The sequence below is a fragment of the Lagopus leucura genome, unplaced genomic scaffold (genome assembly GCF_019238085.1).
Source record: "Lagopus leucura isolate 7727_CA_CO unplaced genomic scaffold, USGS_WTPT01 Super-Scaffold_100002, whole genome shotgun sequence".
Lineage (NCBI taxonomy): Eukaryota > Metazoa > Chordata > Aves > Galliformes > Phasianidae > Lagopus > Lagopus leucura.
Window position 1 is genome coordinate 72,342,030 of NW_024962263.1, and position 23,536 is coordinate 72,365,565.

General features: G+C 39.9%; 1 long non-coding RNA gene across 2 annotated transcripts; it reads right to left on the minus strand.

The window, feature by feature from the left end:
• Positions 1-1,429: 1,429 nt before the first annotated feature.
• On the minus strand, positions 1,430-23,085 carry LOC122179112. Of its 2 annotated transcripts, XR_006178540.1 has the most exons (4): positions 22,849-23,085; positions 14,614-14,733; positions 4,768-4,844; positions 1,430-2,566 (listed from the first exon to the last, which is right to left on the minus strand). It is a non-coding gene; the product is annotated as an uncharacterized LOC122179112 (long non-coding RNA). The 2 variants fall into 2 exon arrangements; XR_006178539.1 differs by lacking the exon at positions 14,614-14,733.
• Positions 23,086-23,536: the final 451 nt, after the last annotated feature.

Below are 23,536 nucleotides of genomic sequence, written 5' to 3' on the forward strand. Positions count from 1 at the left end.
AAAAAGACTTTAGTCCAATTTTGATATACACATTCAAGAAAACTTTCCAATTACCTTGAAATAGCATGGGCAGAATTCTAGATGAATTTGAAGTCAATAACAAAATACCCATGAACTCCTGGGGGAGCAGACAGTATTGGAAGCAATTTTATTCAACACATATTTTTATATTTTTATATTGCATCTACTGCCATGGTCTCTAGGTATGTTGTAAGGGATTAGGGACACAGCTCCCACCACATGTGGTCGCTCAGCTGCTCTCCTGGGGCAGGTGTTCATGTGTGCCAAGTGGCATGCTTTGTTCTGGAAGTGAAATGGGAATACCCTGCCAGATAACTTGATTGGTTCTTTACCGAAACACTGCAATGCATGTGAATGCAGGAGATGAAGTGCAGCTGGAATCAGGCACACATGCCATGTGGCAACCATCCGGAATTGGCCACTGCAGGGAGCTATACAAGTATGCCAGTGTGGCTGGCAAGGAAAATGTCTGAGCCCATACCCGTACACCTCCTCAGCACAGTGACTGTGCATGCACTTAAATCCTGGTGTGGGCTGTACTGGCAACCAGAGGCTGCAAGAAAAGAGAATTTACAATCACATTTCACTTTCATAGCATTGCACTGTCAGTCTTACACTGCCAGGTTATCTGACCTATATTTCATCCTCTCCAAAGTAGCTTAACTTGTGAGAATATCCCTCTGAACATTTTTAATTCAGCTCCTTAGCTGGTACTGATTGTACTGCAGGAGCTCTGAGTTTTGCCACAGGTGGAATGACTTCTTACATTTCTTTAGCTAGCTCAGTAAACAGTCATTTAAGAGTAATTACCAACAAATTAAAAAGTTGAGTTACACGTTACAGAAATACAGAGGGGTTGTATACAGTGTCTTAGTCAGGAAAATAGCCTTCAAAACAAGACATCATCAGAGACTGGTAAATTGAAAGTGTAAAACAGCTGTTAGATAACCAATTTACCTATTCATCTGCTGTCATAATAAAAAAATGAACAACAAAACAACAACAAAACCCAAAGTACTGCTGTAGCTGCTCACTGATGTAATGCAGAAGATAGAATTTCAGCAATTAGATGTTATAAAATGAAATACAGTAAATACACATAGAGAAAATAATAATACATATGTATAAATGTAAATAAAATAAATAAAATGCCAGTTTCTGAATTTCAATGGATACCAGTTTCTTCAGTTACCCCAGGGAGGTTGTGGATGCCCCATCCTTGGACGTGTTCAAGGCCAGGTTGGATGGGGTCCTGGGCAACCTGATCTAAATGTGTATGTTTGGTGGCCCTGCCAGGCAGGGGGTTGGAACTACATGATCCTTGAGGTCCCTTCCAACCCGGGTGATTCTGTGTGATTCTGTGATACTGTGATTCTTAATTTCAATAGACTGTAAAGGCATGCAAATGAAAATCTCTCAATGCTTTTATTGTACTTACTGTTTAAATGTTGAACTTAGAGATTACCTTGCTGGTTCTATACAGCACTAAAATAACAGATCCATCATCTTATATTATATATGCAAATTTGTAGAGTGCTGATAATAGCTCTGATGTAGACTGTCCTTGAATTCTGTTTTTCATTGATCTTAATACAAAGGAAGAAGGTGCATTTTGTTCCACTGTAGCAGACAACATTTTAGAAAAGAGTTAACAGACTGAATAGTCAACAGAGCTTCATTATGAATGTAAGAATATTAAACACCATCATATTTAGTTGTTACAATTATTAAAACGCTTGGCTTGTGTGTCATGAACTCCCTGCAGGGTAACCCAAGTTCAGCATTATGTAAACAACAGCAGTTTTCTTAGCAGGGGAATATCTAACGTCAAACCATGAAAATATTCAGTGTAAAAGAACAAGCAGGATTGTTCTCTCCAATCTGTTAACATACTGTGTTTTAAAAGTCAAGATTTTCCATACTAGCAGCTACAGTGAAATCCTACTTAGCATATTAAAGTAATAGATAGCTGCAGTATCACAGGCATAACTCAGTCTGTTGACTACTATGGATAGCTCTTCCACTTGCAAAAATTTCTATGTTATAAATATATGATGGCAACAGTCCCAGAATTAAAATATTATCAGAATGACACCGTAGCGAGGATTTTAATTTAAATTCTGTCACAGAATATGAAAACTTCCTTCTATAAACAGTAATAGATTATATGCTTCCAGCCTACAAATAATAATTAAAAAATGTTTTTAAATGTAGTTCATCAGTATTATTACCAAGTCAGACATTTGCTTCAATTCTTCTTTCAGTGTTTTCCTGTGTTCTGTTCAACTGAGGTCTCTTTCCTTCTGTAAGGAACCTTCACACTCACACCTACTGTAAACTTTGTGGCAGTAAGTGATCCGATTGTGCTTTTAGAAATTGGAATCTAAAGGACTTTCACATAAAATCAGATAGCTCACGCTCCTGCTTTTTGTGCCATGGATAGTTCTGATACGTGAGCAGCAGTGTTCCATGCCACAGCTCTGCCTCTGAGCTGGGACAGCCACATTTCTTCCCAGACTTGCTGTTCATATTTTTCTTAATCCACCTGTGAAAAGGAGTACTCTGTTCATTTTGAGGGGATACACTGTATAATGTGAATATAAATAAATGTTCACAAATTCAGCAAACACATCAGTTGGAACAGTTAGGATCATACTTACGCTTTCTGCTGGAACTAAAAGTATGACAGCATACACACGAAAAAAACAAAGAAATATTCTCTGTTGAAGCTATGGAGCTTTAGGAAAAAGGTATTTGTGCTAGTGTGTTGGAAGAAGCCCGTGTCTGTCATTTGCAGAACACCTGGAGAGCGCCCAGAAACAGGCCAGCATCCTTTGTCAAGGGGCAAGGGAAGGAGCAATTAAATTAATTAAATCTGCAGCTGAAGGCTGCAAGGCTGAATCCCCAGGAATGAGAAGCTGGCAGAGATGTGCTGCAGCTGCTGCTAGGGGCACACGGGCAGGGCGGTGGGTGATGAGGATGTGGCTGTGGGCAAGGAGCAGGCTGAGCTCCCAAGGGGAAGCTCGCTGGGAATGATGGCTTAGGAAATGTGAGGAAGTAGACTGTAGGCTGCCATGTGGTCACAGGCTGTCTGCACAAGCAGGACGCTGTGTGGATTTCTCTGTAAATAAACTGAATTTTCCTAAAGAGAGGCCTTATTGTAAAATTCCATTTCCCCTCCCAGCAGAGTAATTGGGCGCAGCTCTGAATACCGGCTGAGCGCTCAAGTCAGAAAGCAACAAGATAAAGCTTTGAGCCTGGTACAAATGTTACTAAAAGAATCTTTTCAAGCCTATTCTGGAACATTACAAAACTGACTTCTCCTCCAGCATTAGTCCCAACATTCGCTGCCACTGTTCTCAGAGGTTCCTTTCTTGTTGCAAGTATGTGAAAGGCATAAACACGAGATAGCTGCTTCCACACAGGAGCTGCCTTTCATGCCTGTCAGTTTCAGAACAAAGTCCAACTGCAGATGATGTGGGAAAACCAACCCTAAAAAACAGGAAATTGATTGCAAAGAAGTGGGAGGAGGCACCCAAGGAACAGTTATCTCTTAATAGGGTTTATTTATATTTCAGTATGGAAGTCATATACTGGCATTGGTTGTTTTTAAAGGGCTTGCATTTGGGAAGGTAGAAGAATGAAGAATAAGGGCAGATCCCAACTAAGTAATTGCTGGGCTCCTTATCAGCTTGCTTCATTCAGCTCTCAACCCACCCAAATTGTCCCTCCAAAACTACTGACAGCATGCAAAAGCATAACACTTCTGTAATACCTCAGCACACAATTAGCCTGGGGAACTTACAGGATGGCATGTTTTTGCCTTATGATAAAACCCAGTACATTGCTAAAGGAATATTATTGTTATTCAATAAACCTGTGTGTCTTTGTGCTTTATTCCAAGATTAAGCAACCTATCATGCCACACTCAAAAGAGTACATTATCACCTGAACGCATGGGGATTTAACAGGAGAAGAGATCTCACTCTGCACATGTGAGCACTGTGTAACTTTACCAATCATAGGGAGATTAGTCCCCGTTACTTAGGGCGGTTTATGTTCTCAAATGTTTCAGTCAATGGATGTGTCTTCAGTACTGGTAGAATTGGTCAATAATACAAAACTTTATTTGCACTGTATGTTCAATTGTTACGTGAAAGTATATTTAATTACTGAAAGGGTTCTTTAAAAACAACTATGTTTTAAGTCTGGGAGACTAGGATATGATAGATAGCATATACTCAAACTAAATAAAAGTAACATTTGCACTGTGAATTATTTTCTTTTCCCTCTTGCTGGGAACATTCCCTCCATCCCTGCAAGTAACCATAAATCTTTTTCTGTAATGCTCTGCTAGCTTTAATAAGTACAGCACAGTAGCCAGTGCTGGTTTTCACTTACTGTAGCTGAATGTTAAGCAGCACTGCAAAATGTTAAGTTGCAAGATAACTGACTAGTTTTATTAAGACTCTTTAGGGAGATTGAGAATTAACAATGCTTCTCACCTCCTTCTTCACACTCCAATAGAAAAAATGCTAATTTACTATTAACGTAGTCACAGCTGTCTCCCATTCCATTTTCTCCGTTTCACAATTCGGGCAGGAACATATGTGCTGGCAGTGTGTATCTTTGATAGAAAAACAGAATTCCTTTCAGCAAAGATTCTGCTCACAATACTTCATGCAAGAGAGAGAGAAAACTTGCAATATTTGGGATATAAAGAAACATGCATTGGAACTACAGTACCTTTGCATGTGATCTTGTTGATAACATCCTGGTGCTTTATGGCCAAGTCCTAATTAGAGCTGCCTACCACCTTACCCCTGAAAAACAAAAGATGAATTTAATTCTCTTAACACTGACAGTGGCGTTACGCACTGAGTGGGTGTGCTTGTGCTGCTGGATTGAATTCCTTGCAGGAGTCCTAGTCTCTGCTCACCCATACTGCCCAGATGTTGTGGCTGCAAGGAGGCAGGCAGGCAGTTTCATAGCACCTTGCTGGATTCCAGTTTGCAGACCAGCCCTCTGAGATACCTAGTGCCCCCTCCCTGTGCCTGTGCCCAGTGCTGTGTGTCATGGAGCAGCTGTCCTCTCTTCACATCCCTTGTAACTTCAGAGGAGACATTGAGGGTGAGCTCTGTGTTCCTCCTAGTGCTGTGGTTCAGATGCAGCGGATCTGTCCTTTGTTTACATGCACAGATCAGGAAACCATCTCATCAGAACATGAAACTTCCATGTGAAATTTGTTCATTCCATTGAAAAGGATTATCAGTCTGGAGCAGTTTTGCAGGTTTACCTTCCTATCACAAGCTGGACAAGATCCTTTTCAATGAGACTGTCACTAAGCCAAATGACTCACCATCAAAACCAGTTCAGAAGACCCAAGGTGAGACCTTCCTTTCCAGCCCTGTCTGTGGCCACTGCAGGGACAGCTTCCCTCTACATCTTAGCAAATCAAGGCTAAGATGCCCTTCAGCTGAAGGCTGAGTGGTGGCAATGCCATGTGGAGTTCATATGGCAAGAAAAAGCCATGAAATATGAGACATCTGAAATGTGAACATCTATGCCAAGTTTCTGTGGCTGATTTTTGCCTACTCCTGCTAACCTGCCTGTAATCAGAAAAGACAAATTTCTGCATGTTTGTGGCTTCTGCAGCCCCTAGCAACCATGCCTCCTGGCAGCCTCCATAAGGGAGAGTTCACATACGAAGGATGGGGTGAAGCAGAGCAGCTGGGTCTTCTTGAGATCTCAGTGAGCAATAGGCCCCACTAAGTATATGGTCAAGCACCTGGTTGCCAAAATAAATTTTAAAGAATTTTCAGGACAAGAAGGAGAGAGAAGGATGAGATTTTTACCTTTTGGGTATAAGAACCTCAAAAAGAACAATTAAAAAGCACACATTCCTGTGTGTCCCTCAGTGGGACAGATGCATTTTCTATGTGACATAAAAGACAGTTTTTTCTTCTACCACTAATTAAACAGATTTGCCTTGTTTTGCTTAGCTGAGTCGAAAGACTGATCTCAAAACAGGCAGGCTTTTTCTGTTAGCGTTTCAGCTCAGATCATGGCCTGTCTCAACCTCTTCATCTCCCAGGGTGCAGCATGCATTCTGTTTGTTAGGGGAACAGAGGTCTGAAAGCATCTGCTTTGTGTTTTTTTTTTATAGGAGTTGTCTCCTGGCAGAAAGAAGAGAGGACTCTTTCCTCCTCTTGAGGTTTTGTGGACACTATGGGCTGTGTCAGAAGTGGCAGGACAAGTAGTCTCACCACTGCATTCTGGTTTCCTTATTCTAAAACTGCCATAAGTAAATGAGACACTGGCCCATCTTTGTCTGGAGACTTTGGCCAAATACTTTGCAAACTCTAAAGTGCTTGCAAACCTGTAAAACACCTTGGGACCGCTCCAAAGTCAAATAACGTCAAGATAAGGTGACAGATTGCATCTAAGTCTGTATGTGCTTGTCCATTTGCTGCATGAGCTAAGTGACCAATAAAGCTGTAGCAATAGCAAAGAAGAGATATAGGTGCTAACATTTATATGCAGAAGGGAGGGCATTCTGTAAAATTCTAAGGGAACACACTCAGCTTTGCTACTTGTGCAGTCACACCCCAAAAATAAATAAAAGATAATAATAAATAATGGTGGTTGTGCCTGATGTGTAGGAGTGTGTGGCAGAGTACATGGTTCTAGCAGCAGCTGGTGGTGTCTCATCACCCACTGCCACTTTTGCCCAGTGATGGCTCTCCAGAGCTGTGGACGCAGTATGTAGTGCACAGAAAAAGGCTGGCAGGTGCCACAACCACCGTTAATTTCTTTTGACGCTTGAGAAAAGGTTAATGTAGGTGAGCTGGGAGTAGGCATTGTATGGCCTTCCAGACGCAAGTCTGAAGTGACTGACTGTCAGCCATGGGAGCATGAGGCAGCACGGTCATGCTGGGACTGAGCCATGTGGTGATGGGCCAGCCTGAAGGGTCAGACTGCTCATATCCCAGTTGACATGGGCACAAAACAATGACGTGCCAGAGACCAATTCATCACAGTGTCAGCCTGGAGAACTGGTGTTACCACGACACATAGCAAGCACTGATGTACTTGTGTTTCAGGCTGTGTACTCAGCAGTCCTACTGTCTCCCAAAACTAATGAATGTTTAATTTGGTTAATGCCTGAATACAAATTTCTACAAGGCTTCTAGAATGTGGGCAAATATTAAATAGCATCTGCCCCCCAAGATGCACATGCAATTGTTTCATCTTACACATAAAACAAACACAAACTGAGTATGTTAGCAGTCTTTAGCTAGCTGGTTTGTAACATCACATTTCCTCAGATACAATAAGTAATTTCACTGGGATTCAAACTTTTCTGGCACAAAATAAACATTTAATTGCTTGCACATATTCTGCTTTTAACTGATGACTGTTCCTGTCAGAATACTATAAAGGCAAACAGTTTCAGTTTTCTGCAAATATCAAACTCTACCAGCTTATGAGACTGGTAGCATTATTCTAGCAAGCTTAAAAATAATGTTAATTATGCTAAAAGCACTGAAACTTGATTTGATGACATACAGATACATTGTCAATGCCTGTATTTTTCCTGTATTGAAGGCTGATGTCATTCCTTAATCATATTTACGATGTTATTCCATCTTATTATCATTTTTGAAATGTCTATTTTAAATATGTTGGGCTGCTAGATCACTGAAGTGAAATAGTAACTTTTAAATAAGCAACAAAATAATTTTAAGAACACGTTGAGAAACAAATGAAGCTACAAATGAGTTTCTGCTGTGACTGTAATTCAATTTCTCATTAAGTGTGATCAGCTCTTCCTCTCTTGGTGGGGAGTGTGATAGACAGAACCTGTCATTTGCTCAACTACCAGATGTAGGGTTGGTGGGGCAGTTTGTTTTCTGGTGATGACTGCTTTGGTTCATCAAAGATATTAGGGCAGAGTAATTGACTAATTACAAAAACAGTGAATTATAGCACTGATGGTCCTTTCTCCAGCATTACTGAGGACACATCATTAAGACTGCCTGTTCCTAATTCCTTTCATTCTAAAGCAGATGTAGAAGACAGCAAAGCCTTAATTCCTCTACCTCAAGCTATGAGATAATTAAATGTGCAATAAGTAAAATCCCTCTCTGCTGGATAGGTAAGGGCAGTGGAAGGGCCAAAGGTGGGAAGAAGTTGTCCAAGAGCTGGGCAGTCGAGCCACTTCTTAGAATCAAACCCTATCAGTCATAAAACAAATCACCTTTGTATTCCTTTGCCAATTCCTTTTCTTGTGGAGTTTCAGAGAACCCAATGTCCTAAAGCAAAAACTTGAAGAGCCAGATTGCAAGTCAAGATTTGTTTATTGGGGCCATTTCTCAGGAACGCTTCCAGCACTGTCTGAAATGGTTTTCTTGTACCCCTGTGGGTAGATATTTTCCATCCATGGAAGAAAATGCAGAACTGGCCCTAAGAGCAGAAAATATACAAACTGTACTTGAAAGGATGCAGCTTAGTGACTGATGGAAAATTTTCTTCTGTTAAAGTTGTAGAATCCATAAAGGAAGGGATCTTTAAAGGTCGTTTAGTCCAACTCCCCTGCAATGAACAGGGATGTCACAGCTAGATCGGGTTGCCCAGGCCCTTATCCAGCCTCACCTTGAAAGTCTTCAGGGATGGGGCATCAATCACATCTCTGGGCAACCTGTTCCAGTGCATCACAACCCTCACTGTAAAAACTTTTTTCAGTATATCCAACCTAAATCTACCCTCTTTGAGCTTGAAGCCGTTTCTCCTTGTTCTATCAGAGCAGAGCTTGCTGAAAAGTCTGTCCCCTTCTTTCCTTAGCTCTCCTTTAAATACTGAAGGGCTGCTATCAGGTCACCTCAGAGCCTTCTCTTCTCCAGACTGAACAGCCACAGCTCTCTCAGCCTGTCCTCGTAGGAGGGGTGTTCCATTCCTTGCATCATTTTTGCGGTCCTCCTCTGGATGCCTCATGGACCCCAACAGGTCCATGTCTCTCAAAAATATAGTGTGCATTCCATAGAACATGTTTTAAGGATACCAGTTCGGATCTTCTTGGCTTCAGTGGAGAAGGGAGGATTCAGAAGAGATTCAGGAGGAGAAGGCAATGCAATGTAAGATGTGACTGCAGTAGGGGAGCGCACTATAGATGGAATCTGCCTTGTAACACAATTGATAGCATGATGCAAAGTGAGATAAGGCAAACAGAATCTGTTTGGAATGTTCTAGGAGGGAAAAGAAAACTCAAAATGGCATGATGAAGAGGAAGGCCAGCTTCAGATGGATGTAGAGGTGGCTGTGTTTAGCTCATGCCAGAGGGAATATATATAAAGCTCAAGAAGCTCAATCTGTAGGAACACTAACACAGTCAGGATAGGAGATTAGGAGCACCTATAAATAAGTAATGATCTAAGAACTGCCTAATAGGATGTGAAGGGTGAAGTGAGAGCTTGATTCCGATTCAGTTGGAAAACTTTAAGATTACAGTTATAACTCCAAAATCCACTTTAAAACTGAAGTGCAAATGGAGCAGTAGATTATTCATGCCCTTCTTTTCTGCATTCCACATCTTCCACTGTGCTGCCCATGACTGTTAGTTCACTTTTGATATGTCCTTCTTGCCCAACAATGATTCTTCCTTTCCATCATCTTTCTTCCTAATTTTCCCAGACTCTTTCCTTCTTCCTGATTTTTCTAGCTTCCTGCTATTATTTTTTATCTACTTCCCCTATTCCCTTGCTTAGTTCCATGTCCCTTTTTATCAGCACAGTTCTACTGATAGCTTAGAGTTAAAATCCATATGTTGGATTTACCACTGACTACAGTGCAGCTCCTTTCATTTCAGCAGCATTTCATTAGCACAGTGCTAAAACAGCAGCACAAGCAGGGCAAGGAATTGAAATCCTACATTTACAAAGGTGAAAATCACACATTCAGTAAGGCTCAAAGGAAGATGAAATAGTGAATCAGCCCTGCATCATGCCCATACACATGTGGAGATGTCTCCTCTCTCAGTCATATCTCCAGCATATTGGGCCAACGCGCAAGAAGCAGCCAAGATACTGCTTGCAGCAGGGAGGACATGAACAGCACCATGAGACAGAAAGAGCAACTGACTTCACTTACTGGCTGTGCCAAACCTTTTCCAGAACACATCTCAAGCTGCAGCACTGCATTAGAATCAGGGAGTAATTCAGGACATCCTTCACTGTGAGCAGGGCTAACAAATGTCTGGGTTTTGCCCAGCCTGCATTCTTTTCCAACCCAAAAGATATTTCTGGGTGAATTTCTGGCACATTGAAGCCATTCAGTGGTAAAATTATTGGTCCTATTTTACTTCGCTGTCACAAAGTGACATTGGACTGTTTCTTCTCTTGGTGGCTGATACATGGCAAAGAGGTCGCATCCTCTGTGATCAACAGTACAGATCCTAATTGTGATGTTCAAAATTATCAGTCAAAATTTTCCTTTGGACGAAAGACCAAAAGCTAACTGAGAGGAAAATGACAACTGTCCAGCTATAAACAGGGGATGTGTGTGCAGCTGGCCCAAGGGTGACCGCAACCTAGTGTTCAGGCCATCCAATAGCTCTGGGAAGTCCCACAGCCCCACTTCCATTTGTATGATGTCATTCTGATGCAGGGACTCCCTTGAACTTCTCTAAAGCTAAATGCAGATCAATGAAGATTGGTCAACATGCTCTAACATCTTCACAGATGGTCCCAAAAATAAAAGCATTATAACCACTGTGCACGCACTGCACAGTCACAGCACATATGTAAACTTTAGGGTAAGTTGAAGCAATTGCCCAAAGGAGTCTGCCTGCAGCTCAGTGGCAAGCTCTACCTGCCACCAATGGTCACAGAGTGATAAGGGGCAGCTACAAAGCTGAGGACCACGGGCAAAACCCATGAAAAACTTTAAATATATTCAGCAAAATACATAAAGATATCGGAAAAAAAAATATTTTCCAAAAGAGCACTGGACTGGGCTGCCAAGGGAGGTGATGGAGTCACCGTCCCTGGCAGTGTTCAAGAAACGTTTAGATGTTGTACTGAGGGACATGGTTTAGTGGGGAAAGATTGATGGTAGGTGGGCAGTTGGAGTGGATGATCTTGGAAGCCTTTTCCTTGACGATTCTATGATGCAATGATTTTTTTTTTTTTTTTTCCTACCATCAGCATTTTTTTTTTCTGGTTGTGTTACAAATGTTGCTCAGAATTTTCAGTACAATCATTGTAAAGCAAAATGTGTCAATATACAACATAGTAGTAGGAACTGCGGATAAATAGAATTTCTACATAAATGAATCTTCTGGAAAAAATGTGATTTTTGTCCTCTTCTTTGACTGTGATCATTTGCACCAGCAGTTACAACATTTAAAACAATGTATTTCTTTTGATCAGTATTTTGTGCTAGACATGACTCTGTCAAAAAACATTATTTAAATTCATAGGATTACAGAATGGTCTGGGTTGGAAAGGACATTAAAGACCACTCAGTTCCAAGCCCCTTGCCACGGGCAGGACTGCCACCCAGCAGATCAGGCTGCCAGGACCCATCCAACCTGGCCTTGATTGCCTCCTGGGATGGAATGTCCACAGCTTCTCTGGGCAGCCTCTCCCTGGGCTCTCATAGTGAGGAATTTCTTCCTTATATCCAATCTAGATCTATACACACTTTTAGTTTCAATTAAGCATTCAGTTTTCAAGCCCAGCTACTTAGATTTAATTGTACAAATTAGATTGAGTTCAGCGAAACTTCTTACTAGCCTTAGTCAATTAGCATCAGTGATGATGGTAAGTATCAGATAGCAGTTCCATCAAAATCATCCAGATTTTTCACTAATTAAAAATGCCTATGGTTGTTTCAGTGCTTTTATTTCTGAATGCTAAAAGCAATGGAGAAGAGACATTTGCAGAACTATGGGGGCTGCTCTGAAAGTAACGCCCCCTAATTCATCGTGTCAGTCCACGACTTCACAGGCAAATGTTGGTGGCATTTGGCAGTAGAGGATGAACCTTCCCAGCAGTATTTTGTTACATGTCGCCACATGACAGATGGCAGCAGAGGGGCAGTCTGACAGAATGGTGTCTGACGTGGAAGTGTGCATGAGGGAGAATTCTGTCACTGAATTCCTCCATATGAAAAAAATGGTGCCCATTGACATTCACTGATGCTTGCTGAATGTTGATGGAGACCAAATACTGGATGGGAGCACAGTGAGGTGGTGGGTGATGTGTTTCAGCAGTGGTGACAGTGGGTCACCTCAGCTGGTGCAGATTTTTGGGTGCTACATGCAGGCTCTTGTTCATGGTTGGTAAAAATACATAGATAATGGTGGTGACTATATTGAAAATAGCATTTTGTAGCTGAGAATTTGCTCTGTAAAACAGTAATATTGTACTCTTTGTATCTGTTGTAGTTTCCATGGAAATAAATAATAAATAGGAGGCATTAGTTTTGGAGTGAGGTATGTATTACTCAGTACTTCATATGCAGTAGGCTACTGTCCATCAGTTTACTCTTTTATTAATAATTACCATGTGCACAATTAGAGTTGAAATTTTATCTCTACATTGGCAGCTTTGTCTTAGGCTTAATAAAGTGATTTACAAAAGGCCTATAGCAAATCATCAGTGTAAAAGTCTCCTGTGCCCTCAGTTCAGTGAGATTATTTTTAAAACCTTGAGAGCTTTTGTTGGTTAGCTGTGAGAGAGTGTAGGAGGACAGGACCAAGTGTGCAATTTTGGAGAATGCAGCTGCCATTAGTTAAGCACAGAGTATGAATTAATGTGTCTGAGCTGCTGAAAATGTTCAGAGCCTTTAGAAATAAACCTTCAATTTTATATCAGTCAATTTAAATACATTAGTTTTAAGATTTATTTTTCCATTTTTCATCAGAGCAAGTAAAGATATTTTATGCATTTTCATATAGAAAAACACTGGATTATTTTAAATACATTATAAATATATATTCCATATAAAAGCTATCTTCAGAAAGCATAGAGAGGCAAAAACAGCCCAAATTAAATATGTCTGCACAACCTCTTGCATATTCATTACATGCAGGCTTTTTTGAACAGTTACTTTCAATACAATTGCCTATGGAATATTTTAAACCTGTTTTCACTAGAAAAACCTCCCTGTTACATAGGAATAACCACCCTAAAATAAGCAACAGACATTTTGCAAGTCACCCTAGCAGTTTGAACATGCTGTCATTCTCCCAGCTGTTTCTTGCTCTTTGTGTGAACTGGAATCATCCCCATTCTAAAGGTAGAAAAATCCAGGGATCCTCCCTTTCCCTGCTTGCTCCCAGTCTGGGCAGTAGATTGAGTCCCTCTCGGCTACATTTCAAAATATCCAGCTGAAGCAGAGCTGGAGAATAGTTCTTGTCACCTGAAAAGCTGTGGAGCAAGACAGGAAAATGATGAGCAGCTTGGGACAATAATACCTCCAGTGAGTGCAGCCCAGCTGGACAAGGATGGCTGCCCACAGCCTCGCTTACTCCAGCAAAACAGTATTTTTGCTGACATGGCTGCTACCAATTCCCAGAACAGAATCCTGGAGCGCTGAGCTGTTTCATTGTTTCTTTTTTTTTTTTTTTCCTTCTGTTTTTAACTTTGTCTATTGTTGGAGTCTTTGCCGGTATGAAGCACAAAATGACAGTGAAATATCAAGAGATTTAAGATCTAGAGCTGACATTAGACCTTTTGCCTTGAAGAGAATTTTGAAGAGATTACCTTGTGGATCATAGGTCTGCATTTAATAATCAATCCTTCTAAGAAGCAGTGATTAAGATGTGAATCATAAGTCTGTTCTTAATAGTAAAACCTTAAAAAAAAAAAAAAAACCCCAAAACCCCAAAAACAAAAAATCCCTCCAAAACAGAAATCTGCTCCTGAGGCAAAGCTAATGATTTACTTCTCATACTTCGACATGATGGGTAGTCAGTTTCCTCCTCTATCGACTCCTCAGAGTGCATGTGCCTCATTCGATTACTGCTGTAAAGGTACGGTTTGCATAGGCCTGTGTTGTAAGTATCATCTCAGAAATATTGCAGTTCCCACATTTGAAATTGCCCTCTTGGCAAAATTTTTGGTCCATGTTTAATCTTTTAATCAAAGAGCTAGAAATCACAAACGTGGCATCATTTTTTACCCCAGTGATTTGAGTGATTAGATTTCATATAGGCAGGCATACCACAAATCCTTTCATATTTCTAATATTAATGTTCTTTACAGTCAGTAACTTCACCTTCCACAAGTCTGAGTCATTATATTCACCTCTTCATAAAGAATGACTCAAACTAGATAGTATGGCTTGATGCCTGCATTAAGAAGGTAGACAACCCTTTTTCTTCCATCATAACAATTTATTCAAGACATACATGAACAACTTGGAATAAATCTTTAGTTCTTCCCATCTGACCTTGATCACAAGACATTAAAAAAAGAAAGAAAGAAAGAAAGAAAGAAAGAAAGAAAGAATGAAATATAACCAGCTAAGCAGCTACTATTCTGTGACCCATTATAATAATTTTCAGCTTGGCTAATGTTGGTTGCTCACCTTGAATGTACATTTCCACTGCTCCAACAGACACCATATCCTCTGGGAATTGCAGCTTCTTTTTAAGTAAGACAAAAATTCTCATTCAGGTTTTCTACAAATTCCTTCCTTCCTTGACTGCTGCAAGAAGAAATGCTTTTGCAAAATAAAATATGAGAGTGCCAGTTCTCCTGTTTCATCCTGCCAACCTTTCAGTCATTTCTATGAAACAGAAATTTGATCTCTACAGCCTACCCATTTTTTTGTGCCTTCTTTGGAGCTGGCCAGCAAGCTGAGTAAATTAACATAAATGGCAAAAGAGGCTGGACATCTGGGGAATGACACCAAATTCATTTTACATAAACTTCCAAGTAACCAGATGGCAAATGATTCAAAGGCCTATCTTCAAGAACCAGCTGTATAGTCCAGTTACCAGACTGGTGTTACAAGTCAGCTTTTTCATCAAGAATTACACCTACAACTTTGCCAATGACCTTCTGTTAAAAATAAGTTAAAATAAGAATTGCCAATACTACAGGGAATTTATAAGGAGGTTACCTGGCAATGCAGTATAGGCCATCAGTAGTTAATTATATAAAGATAGTACATAACAAGATACTGACTACTACAGTGTACGTATCTTACTCACCTATGCAGTCTGGATATTCAAAACAGATTAATGTTAATTAAATGGTCCATCAAGCTGAAGCGTGCAAAATCAATGAGCACTGACAGCAGTGTAATAGAGATAAATCTAAGACAGTGCCAGTTATGGGAGGAGAAGTTTAGACATTACATTCAAGCTATGGCACCCAGACTTCAATTTGGACTCCCTCACACATTTAGCATTTCCTTTCTTAACTTCGTATATGGGGACCAGCTTTCAATGTCAATGGTTTCCAGACTGATACAACAACACATCTCTACTGACCTTACACATAACTAGGCTGATTTGATTTTTCCCCAGAGGTTAGATGAGGTGGGACTTTTATAAAGGGGTCTTCATGCTAAAGATTTCTGCTGATCATACACACTCAAGTCAGTGACTTTTGACTAAGCAGCACCCATTGCTTGGCAAATTGTTATTTCAGTTCTCTTTGCAGAATATGCACATTTAATTAGCACTGTTTTTATGGCATAACATTGTTCCTAAAGAATGGATTTTGGTCCTTCTGGAACTTTCCCTCCTCGGTCTTTGTTTTAAAAAATACAATAAAATACCTTCATTCTTGAACTAAAATAATGTTTTAAATCAAAATGCCACAGAGTATGAACTTCGTACTTTATGAAATGTGAGAATATTCATTTATTTCTATTTAATACCAATCTGACCTAGAAATTCTAACAGTTTCTTTTTCCTCAGAACTTCTTGACAGCAAGATGTCAAAACAAAGAGAGGACTATGTAGTGTTCATAAACAAGGTGCTGTCCAGTATCAGCTCTTCTTTCTGCAGCAGTCTTCTTCCAGACACAGGGCTGTGGCGTAAACACAGACCAGAGCATCCCCTGGTTTTGTATTGAGACAGCTATGTGACAGAGTGAATTATAATCAGTGTGGATTTTGGGTTACTTTTCTTCCATTGACACTTTCCAACCAGAACGGCCAGAAATTGTCTGGAAGCTTTGAAAGATTTCAAGAACAAAAACTTTTCATGGAGACTTTTCTCTGTCAGGTCTCTAATCCAGGTTCAGAACCTGTCCCTTTGATTGAATGACTACCATCAGCTAGAGGGGAAGAGAAACCTTCTCTTAAAAACATTACAAGAACAAAAATGAATGATGTCTGATTTATAAATCTACTCTGTTTTCCTTATTTTGAAAGGTGCAAGCATATCTGAAACTCCTACCATGGCCAGCTCATCCCTCTGCTCCTGATTATCCACTGCCTAGAAGGTGATGAGCTCACCTGACATCTTTCCTGAGGGCACATACGGAATCTCCTTCCTCTGTCCAGTTGTCTATGCTCACAGAACATAATAATCTCTGAGGGCTGATTTCCTCAAGGACAACGAACTCAAAAGTGATAAAGATGGGAATTCACATCTGTATATGATTGCACAAAGGCAGTATGATTTCATTTCCATGACACACCAATGAACAAGGCAATTTTTAGATACTAGCCCATCAATACAATTTACTACAGTCAAATCTGAGAGAAAAAATAGCCAGCTAATTTCAACTGACTGCTTTGGTAGCCAATACAAAATTTCAAACATCTTTTTTCAAGAAAAACAACTCAATAAGGTGTTAGAGGAGAATTTATACAGGTACCTAAACATTGAGGAAAGATGTAGTAGCACATTGTAGACAAAATAATGAGAACAAATTATTTGAGTCATTCAATCCTATCAACTGCACGATACACGACAAGCAGTTCTCTGTCATTGACATAAAAGCCTGATCTAGTTTGTGTACCCAACATTTCATGGTGCCGTCACTGTCTTTTGGGAATTTCTTTTTCTTTCTTTGTCTTCCAGAGCATCTTTTCTTCCTTTTAGGACGTACAGAGACTCCCATGACTGTTCATTCAGATTTCCTAAACTCCAGTACTTTGATCTTAGTTTTGTTCCATGAGCAGATTAAATTCCAAAACATTTTGAGAAATTGTTTGAAATACTGTGGAGAAATAAAGTCTTTCTTTTCCCCTCAAACCAGAATAAAAATTTTCAGCATTTCTATGTTGATGCATTTCATTTTCCTGCATTGAAATGAAATGAAAATATTTTATTGAAAACCACGTGACATTGCAGCTGTCATGATTCTGGAGTGCCTTGTGAGACCTGATGTTTTAGAGCTTCTCTTCCTGCCTAAGCCTTGGGCAGCCTTTCCCATAGCACAGGATCGCTGTGCCAGTGTGCCATGATGCTTCATGGGCAAGATGCACGGGAAGCTCAAATCACAGAGTAGAGGAACACCACACAACATCTGCACAAATCCTCAAAATCATCCGTAACACATGGAGGTTGAAATGACTTCATATAAAACGTTTTAGTGCAGTTCAAAAGATTTTAATTTAGATCAGATGTATTCAAGGCAAAGTCATTTTTAGGTTCCTTAAAAAATGAAATAGTTTCATTTGAAAAGTCATGGCTTTGAGGAGAAATGCTGCTTTGGCTATTCCTCTACTATGGAAATATGATCCTGGGAACAGCACTTGCTTAACAGGCACTCATACATCCACATGTCTGGAAGGAAAATTTCCGTAACAGGTTTGCCTCTAAAGCCCACTCTGCCTTGGCTGAACATGGCAGCAAGACCAAACCGAAACTTCTCTATTTACCCTGAAAGGTCACAAGAGCCTACACCTGAGTAGAGGTGTCAAGATTCTTTGTGCATGAGGCTTATTTTGACTCAACAGTTCTCAGGTTCACTGAAAAACTACAGCACAGATTTGCCCTGAGTTCTCAACTTTGGTAGCTCGTGATGCTTCAGAAGGCCAAAGGCAACTGTGACTATGTTTAACTGAGGCAATAAATGGCAGTAATGGAAATTATTACTTAGGGCAGTCCAGGGTAAAGTTGAAAATTCTTGTCTGCAATCCAGTAACATTTTTTCTGTCTGTATCACATGATGAGTACCACTTCTGCCCATTTCTATTATTCAGAGACATGTTTAGAGCATGCATGCAGTGCAGCCGTGGCTTCCAGCACACCTGCAGCTGTCAGCAGCCTAGATGCCAGTGCAGAGTTAGCTGCTGGTACTTATTTGTTTCTAAGGAGGACCTCAGTTGTATGACTGGGAGGCAGGAAAGGAAGGGGAATGCTGCTGCTGTGGGGGTACACACAAGTATCTGGGTGGTTGGAGGTCTCCAGGAGAGCAGGGGGGACAGAAAGGGCAGCACGGAATGTGGGGCAGTGCGGGCAGCACAGGAGGTGGGGAGGCCCGGCCCAGGGAGGTTTGAAAGGAGAGCGATTGCTACGTTTCCTCTTTGCTCTGTCACATTTGGAAAACAAATCACACGGGCAACTAAAGGCTGAACTTAACCAACAGCACTGTGGTACAGCCGCTGAAATTGCTGGGAAGCAGAGTGCTGTAAATCCAAATGAACCAGGCTCCCCACAGCCAGCCAGCTCCCATCGGAGCAGCACCAAGCCCAGGTTGCTGCCTGCCTGCCTGCCTGCTCTCCCTGCTGCACTGGGAAGAAACTGTCAGAGCTATTCACACTCACAAAATACCGAATTAAAGATCCTTGCAGCTCCTAGGAATAACAACAGGATATAATCCTCAGGATATGAAGCTGAAACATGATCATCTACGCAATATACACATTCCTGGACAAGCGTAATCTTGCCTCCTGAAGACAAGGATCTTTTCCTGAACTTCCTGAACCCGCAGACTGTTGCACTGGGCCTGTAAATGCTTCGTGTCTCACTGCGCTGCCAAACTACGGAGCGGGTGGGAACCCAGAGGTTAATCATGGCTCTTGAAATGAATAACTCTGTTTTACTGATGGCATGGTGTTTTGGGAAATAGATAATTATCTACTAGTATGCATATTAAATTACTGACTAGTTTGCATATTATTATGAGAATTATCAATGCATATTACATTATCTGTTGCTTTAATTATAAAAACATTTATGGTGACAGAAGATTTACTGAAATAACTTATCCTGAAACTAGCATTATTTTACGATGCCCAAGAGATGAAAAGTACACAGCAGAATTCAGGCTTCCCTCTGGCCTGATTCATTTCTTCCTTTATTGGACTCAGAAGTTTGTGAGTAGGAAACAAACTTTCTGAACGATCAGGCCATGGAGAGTATTTTATAGCAATGGGAAGTTTCATTTTCTTTATGACAGTCTTTTTCTGGTGCTGGCATTTTAACTATATTTGAAATTTCCATAGCACTTTCCGCCTTCAAGTATGACGCTAATTGAGAGGGTCTGTTATTAGTAAAATAATATTTTGTTTTAAAGGAAAAAAACATTACTCTTTAAAAAAACATTTTGAGATGGGTCAAAATGGCTTACACTAAAAGCTTATAAAGTTTTGATTGTTCATTTTAAAGAAGTCTGTGTGGAAAATTATTTATTATTGAAACAGAATTAAATTACTAATGAAATGGAAAAAAAATTAAAAGAAACCTCTTAGAAGAAACATAACTCTCTTTAAGTCTCTAATATTTCCTGCAATGAGAGCCCTGCATTCTAACCTACTCATATGTTATCCGTCAGAAATAAACAAGAGATAAATGATGATATTTTGACTAAAGCTCAAAGATGGGCTCATCAAAGTTTGGAATTGTCTTTTCATTGGATATTTTAACAACTCTACAAGTTTAAATAAATATTAAAATTTCCCCCAACCCAAAATATATCAAAAAATAAAACCATTTTGAATACACTGAAGTAAATTTATGGAAGAGTTACTGTCTGAAGTTAAAATTATAAAAATTAAATTGAAGCAATTCTGCCTTATTGAGTCATTTCAATGTGCTCCTGAAGAATGCTTTACTGCTTTGATCAGAAAACCATTCTTATTGAAACCTTCTAGGAGCCAATGTATTTAATAAGCAAGAAACTTGTACTCAGTGAAGAAAATGCTGGAGATTTCCATGCCTTGCTAGTATGACATCCAGAGTTTATCCAAAGTCTGGAGTAACAGCACCAGTTTGTCTACCTTTGATAACAGCATTGCTGAGCTTTGGAAAAAAGCAGGTTCTTAGCTGTTTGATTTGTACAAATTTGTAAATGTAAAGTGAAGTAAGTTTCTGTAGAAAGAATTTCAGTTAGCTGTGATTACCAGCAAAAATGTCAGCAACTTAAGCCCATTCTGGGGTGACCTACAAAGACACCGAACCCACACAAAGTCTTGTATTTCTTTGGAAGCAGGCTTTGTTCTCAGAAATGTTGACTCTCCCCTGGCAGGGTATAACTTTCTAATCTCTTTCTGAACCAGTTTAAATGTGCTAATAACGCCCCTTAATTTTAAGAAATAATTCTTTATCCTAAAAAGATGAGAAGATTCAGGTGTCAGCCTCTAGGGACCCATGAAAACATGTTATTATATTCAGAAAAAGTATCCATAATCTTACACACAGAGAAAAAGCCTTAGAAGGGATTAGGAAATACCAGTGTTCTTTGCCAGTAAGTACATAATTCATTCAATTTAGTTACAGCTAATCTTTTTCCTTTACTTTTTTAGAACTGACCTGATGTCAAATTTACATACATTTCAATAGGAGCACATTTTCTAGTCATACAGAAAAAGATTAGCTATATACTGTGGTCCTTAAGAGTTGCAAACTGCTTTTAAATCCTACAAAGCAATAGTTTATAACTACGCTAAGTGTTCTTATATAATTGCTAATAAGAACATTAGCACTCTTCCTACACGAGAAGTATCAATTAATCTTTTATATTAAAGTAACTTTAAGTTAATGTGTCATTACATCAACAGTGCTGATTTTAAAAAGTTTCTTCCTGTGTATACCTTAAAAAAAAAAAAGAGACTAAAATAATTTTTGTTTTATTTCAATGACGTTATGCATATGTTCATCATTATTAAGCTTTTTAAAATCTCCAAACAGTCTCACCAGGGGATCGACAGTAAATCAATCCATTGCTTTCAAGGAAGTGTTATCTTTTGGGGTCTCTGCAGCAACCACTGCAGGAAATCCCTGCTTAAAAAATTAAAAAGGAAATAATAAAGAAAAGGTTTTCTGTTAAACAAAGAACAACTGAAAGCTGGCTTGCCACGTGATTAAGGACTTGTGTTACGGTTAGAACACCCAGACTCAATTCTTGTATTTACCAATTCACTTCATGTTTCTGTGCCATAACTCAGCATTTGTCAGATGAAAGGAAAACACTTTGCTACTTAAGCAGCTAATATGTTGGAGAAGGACTCTTCCTCCCTGTGATTCTGTACTGTTGCTACACAACAGCATCCTGGTGTGACTGGAGATTAGGCACTACGGCAGCAAGCAGCAAAACCCCTGCAGAAATATTCATACAGGCTTTAAGATTTCAAAAAAGAATTGTTGTATGATAGGTAGGGTATGCCAAATGAAAATGAACCAGCTACACGAGCATGAGAGACTAAATTTAAGATCACAGAGTGAGGTACGAAGAAGTTTTGGAGGCAGAGAAGAGGTACCACATAGGTTTTAAAGACACCAGAACAATGGTTAACTTGATTGTGTTTGGATTATCACTTTGAACAGGAGTTGGACTTGATGATCCCTGTGGGTCCCTTCCATCTTGAGATAATCTATGATTCTGATTCTCTGATTCTGTGATTTGCACCTCCCTAGTCACAGAAAGGAGAAAGGAGCAGCTGTGTAGTAGAGTTCAGGAGCTGAAAATGACCTCAAATCTTATAAAGTGTCGCTGAATTTTGTGGATTTTGTTTGATTGTTTGTTTTCTTGTGCTTTGTTTCCTTGAGTGAATTTCAGAAGGGAGTGAGGATGAAATGTCCCATGTCTACTGATCTCTACTCAGAATGGGTGATGCATGCTGATTCCCAATTATGTGGGAATTCATCAACCTCCTTCCCTACCAGTTGAAAATCACTATGCACATCCTATTTTTAGTTCATATGGTATTTGTTTGTCTTTTCCCTGTCTGTCCTACTTCCCAGCAGTCTAAGAGTGGGCACTGTGGGAAACTACATTCTTGTTTCATACATATTAATTTTGCTTTTGTGTGTTAAATAGTTACAGAACCTTCCAGAACTAGGATGAATCTCTGTAATAATCTCTTTTTTTTGTCCCTATCGACAAGACTATACGATATCCTTGAATAAGTGACCAGTTAAAAGCCTATAGATGTATTAAAATGGTTTAAATATAAAATTAGAAAAATATCTTAAGCATGGTGAAGAGCCTCAAACATTCACTGATTAATTATTTTCCCTCACTGTTGAAGCAAAATAAAAAAAGAAAAGATGAAGGAAATTAAGCAATGCATTCAGATTCCAGACTGAATTTTGTCAAGCATGAGTTACAGACTGCCAGTCACATCTTCATCCACTACACACTCAAAACCCCTCATTTATCAATGAGCTGTTTCTCTGTCATGCTGAAATGAGTGAAACCCAGAAATCTCACTGTAAATGACTGATTAAAGTATGGCACCCAGATCCTATTCAAAACCCTCACTTAACAAGGGGAAGAACATAGCCTTGAGACATCTGTATGGCATTCCAGCTATGTCCTGTGTGTCTGGTACTCCCAGCTCTTGTCTGCCTTCCTCAGCCCTGCAAACAAAACAGAGAGAACAAATCTGGCAAGGCTTCATCAGCCACTCACCCAGGCTCTCCCAAATTTCCCGTTGCCGGTTCTGTCCCCCTCCTCCTCTGGGGAGAGCCACCTGGCTGTACACATTCAAAGCCAAGATTCCCCCAGGTGGATGTGTGCCATTTTGTGTGTCTGCTGCTCCCGGGGCTGCCTCAGCGTGTCATTACCAGACTTCAATTGCCTCTATCCTACAGCAGGTACAGGTAGGATGTGCTGAACTGTGGAACACGGAAAAACAGTTGGGAGAAGTTGTGCAGCCAAAAGTTTTTAGGCATGTGATCACACCAGTCAGGGCTTGCGCTGCGTTATTTATAGCTTCCTGTATCCTCTCACTCTCCTCCTTCCTCAGTTAACAAATCCCAGATACATTTGGATAACTCCTACAAAACTGTACATTCAAAGAGCAAGAGCAGTTACAGTAGAGAGCAAATATTTACAATTGCCATGGAAAATAACTGTACTCCATTCCATGTTCTGCTATTTAAAATATTTTTCAGCCTGGTTGGCTTAAAAAACCAAGGTAATTACATTCAAAATACATATAACTGAAGTCGAGCATCTATTACTATTCCTTTGTAGGCTGCAAAACCATAAAGAAGATGAGATGCAGCATTGATTGTAGTTGGCTAAACTTCTAAAGCTTAATGTGTTTTCCTCTTTTCCATTTACAGGTCTTTCCTCCAGATGGGTCTTAAAAGCT